Here is a 3,965-nt window from a genome sequence, read left to right on the forward strand (position 1 = left end):
TGAGGTATACCTAACCCTAGTGACATCTAGAATATATGTCTTCATCCCTCCTCTTTACGCAAGTCCTATCGTTCTTCAAAGCCCACACTGTATCTTGCTCCCAGGCTGCTTTTCTTGGTCACTGTACCAGATATTTTCTGTTGAGTCTCTAACCATAAGTACCATTCTAAGTCATCCACTGCCAAGAAGAAAGTGAAATTGTGTAAATGACATTTCCAAGGCTTTTTTCCAGCAGGGCTCCGGTTGAATTCCACTAAAGGGCATATGTCTGAGGCCTCCTATGACTGTAAACCGTGACCGTCTCTGAAACCCACAGGGGCCATTCCAGTCGGTGCTATCGGGTCGCTGTGAGTCCAAATCGACTCAATGGCAGTGAGCTTGGTTTAAGATCTGTAAGGAGGAGATGAGCAAGTCTTTCTTATCCTGCAGTCCCTACAGGTAAGTGAGTGGGTACTCTCAAATGAGAGTGGAGGGTTTGGCCCTAAGCCTTACCACTTTTGTATTCTGCATGTAGCTCCATCACATTATGTAGCACCCTGTTTTAACCATTGGTTCACCCGATCATTTTTCCCACTAGAGTACTTTACAAAAATAGTTACCATCCTCCTGAGAATCAGTCACTTCAGTGCTGTACACAGGTTTCTTAAACGGCATAATAGCCACCTTTATGTTCACACCCAGCCCTTCCAATATCCCTGTAAGCCTCTAATCCCCTGCATTAAACCTCTTCTTATTCAAAACACCTATATTAACTTTCACTCCTCTCAATTGCCATAAGGCCTTCTAGTAGTTTACTGCCTGCATTGTCAGTTATGTTTTCATATGTATTTAGGTAACCCCCACAGCTCACCTTCTTTTTAGGAAAACTAGTTTTTTGTTTGTTTGTTTTTTATAAATCATTTTATTGGTGGATCTTACAACTCTTATAACAATCCACACCTCGACTGTATCAAGCACATTTGTACATATACTGCCTCATCCTTTTCAAAACATTTTCTTTCTACTTGAGCCCTGGTACCAGCTCTTCTTTTTCCCCACTCCCTCTGCCCATTATAAATCATTATTATTTCATATCTTACACCACCCGCTGTCTCCCTTCACCCATGTTTCTATTGTTTGCTCCCCTCGGGGTGGGGGGCAGTTATATGTCAATCATTGTGATCAGTTTCCCCTTTCTCCCTCACCCCACCTTCCCCCTACCCTCATGATATTGCTGTTCCCAGCACTGTTCCTGAGGGGTTTATCTGTCCTTGATTCTGGGTGTTGACAGCTCTTATGTGTACCAGTGTACATGCTCTGGTCTAGCCGGATTTGTAAAGTAGAACTGGGGTCAGGATAGTGGGGGATGGAGGGAGGAAGCATTAAAGAACTAGAGGAATGTTGTGTATCTCATAGGTGCTATACTGAACCCTGGCTGTTTTATGTGCAATATTATACCTTCTCTTAAAATAAAGTTTTCAATAAATAATTATTGATTTGCTTAAAAACAGGTATAAATAAATTTTAACTGATATTATATTAGCCATCTTTTCAAACGTTGGGCAAAATTTAAACTACCAGGTCACTATTCGGAGTTTCTATGGGCTAAAGTTCTCTCATAAGCACCACGCACTAACTGATTCACCACTGGAGCAACTCTGGGGTTAAAGTTTTTAAATGACCTCTTCTGCCAGTAAACTAACACATCTGTTTAGAATCAAGTATTTACATCCATTCTAAATATCTGTAAACATTTTTATTTGGACAACTTTTGGTCAAGTAGGCCATTACAGGAAAAACGTCCTGTTAAAACTCCTTAATATGATTTCCACCAGCCTTTTCTAACTGCTCATTTAATCTAATTTTTCTTTCTACTATGAGGTATAAAACACTATTCATAAATAGAGAGAGAACTATACAAAGCTTTCTTCTTAAGGTACAAACATATTTCCTATTTTTCTAACTCTGGCTTTAGCAGGTTGGGTATGGATCCCTCTAAATTCATGTTTACCTAGAAGATCAACACTGGGCCTTATTTGGAAATAGAGACATTGCAGTTAAAATTAGTTAAAAACTTGGAGATGGAGTCAATCTGGTTTTATGATGAGCCTTAAATCTAGGGATGAAGGTCCTTGTAAGAGAGAAGAAGATAGAAGGAGAGATACAGAATAGAGAGAGTAGGGGTGAAGTTATGCTGCCAAAAGCTAAGGAATCCCTGAGACCAGCAGATGCTAGAAGGAATGAGGGAAAATGAATTCTTTTCTAGAGGCTTTGTAGGAAGCATGATCATGCCAATGCCTTGATTTGGGGCTTCTCACCTCCAGAACCAGGAAAGAACAGATTTCTCTTGTTTTAATACACTCAATTGTGGTAATTCACTATAGCAATTCTAGGAAACTAACAGACTAATATAGTTAATATACATTTTTCATAAAAACAAAAATAAACCTGTAGACATAAAAAAGTGCATTACTTTGTGAGAAAATTGATATCACAAAGTATTCCTAATGCACATCCACTACTCTCTTATAAGGTTCACAGTCAGAGGTCAGAGATAAAAATAAAGCTCCTAGTGAAAAACACCTATAGTTAATAGTTCATTAGGAAAGTCACTATGCCATTTAGAAGATAGTTGTGTCGGTGGTGGTGGTAAGAGCCTTTAAGTCGGTTCTGACCCATAGCGACCCTGTACACAACAGAGGGAAACACTGCACGGTTCTGTCCCCTCCTTACATTGGTCATTGTAGAGACAGAATTATCCTGGTAAAATATAGCTCTCTCATTTAAAATTCTGAACACAAAATTTTGGAACTTTTTTTAAACCTTAAAAATCCATGTCCATGAATACATTGTTCTCTTTTCCCTCTGGGGACAAAGCCACTGAGAAAACATGATATAGTATAGATGTTTCTCCTCATAAACATAACACCCAGGCTGAATTTTATATCCTAAGTCATGACATAAAACATAAGATCTTAAATGGTTGCACCCCTCTATTTGTAACACAATAAACAAATTTAAAACATATTCCAAAATTACAATCCTGAAATTAAGCATTGATTCTCAAAGTGGATGCAGTAGATGTATTTTTATTTTTAAAAATGTATTTTATACACAGTTTCCTTCTCAAAGGATGGTGGTAAGATTAGGCAATTAATAACCTAACCTAAGAGAGAAATGCCCACGAGTCGCTCTAGCCGGACGTTGAAGAAGACGTCATTCTGTGTGGTTTCATGTCCTGGAGTCAATGCCAACTCATGACAGCCCTCTGGCCAACAAGAGCCCGGTTTTGCTCCATCCCCACCATTGCTCTTCTCTCTGAGTCCATCTATGCAGGCACGGTGGCCATATATCTTGTCAAATGTCTTCCTGGGTTTCCCTGCCCCACTACTTCAGCAAGAATGATGTCCCCCAAATCCTGGTCTCTCCTGACAATAGGCCCAGAGTCCATCTAAGTCTCACCATCCTTGTTACGAAGGAGCATTTGGGCTGTATGTCTTCCAAGGTAGATTGATTTGTTCTGTTGGCAGCCCATGGTTCATTTAATATCTTTTCCAGCACCACAATTCAAATGCATCCATCTTTATTTAGCATTCTTTATTCAATGTTCAGCTTTCACATGCATATGAGGCCATTGAAAATACCATGGCTTAGTCCTCAAAGTAACCTACTTGCTTTTCAGCACTTTAAAGAGCTCTTGTGCAGCAGATTGACCCAATGCAATGTGTCACTTGATCTTTTGACTGCTGCTTCCATGAGATTGACTGTGGATCCACCACTTGTCTGTCCTCTGTTGTATTGTGGTGGCTTGTGTGTTGCTGTGATGCTGGAAGCTGTCACTGGTATTTTAAATGCCAGCAGGGTCACCCAATGTGAACAAGTTTCAGCAGAGCTTTCAGACTAAAAGCAAACTACAAATAAAGAGGAGTTTATCCAGTTCTGAGGAATTAGTCACTGAAAGCCTAATAGACAGAAATAAAACATGG

This window comes from Echinops telfairi, unplaced genomic scaffold, assembly GCF_000313985.2.
Source record: "Echinops telfairi isolate 266 unplaced genomic scaffold, ASM31398v2 ScPeMD7_443;HRSCAF=831, whole genome shotgun sequence".
NCBI lineage: Eukaryota > Metazoa > Chordata > Mammalia > Afrosoricida > Tenrecidae > Echinops > Echinops telfairi.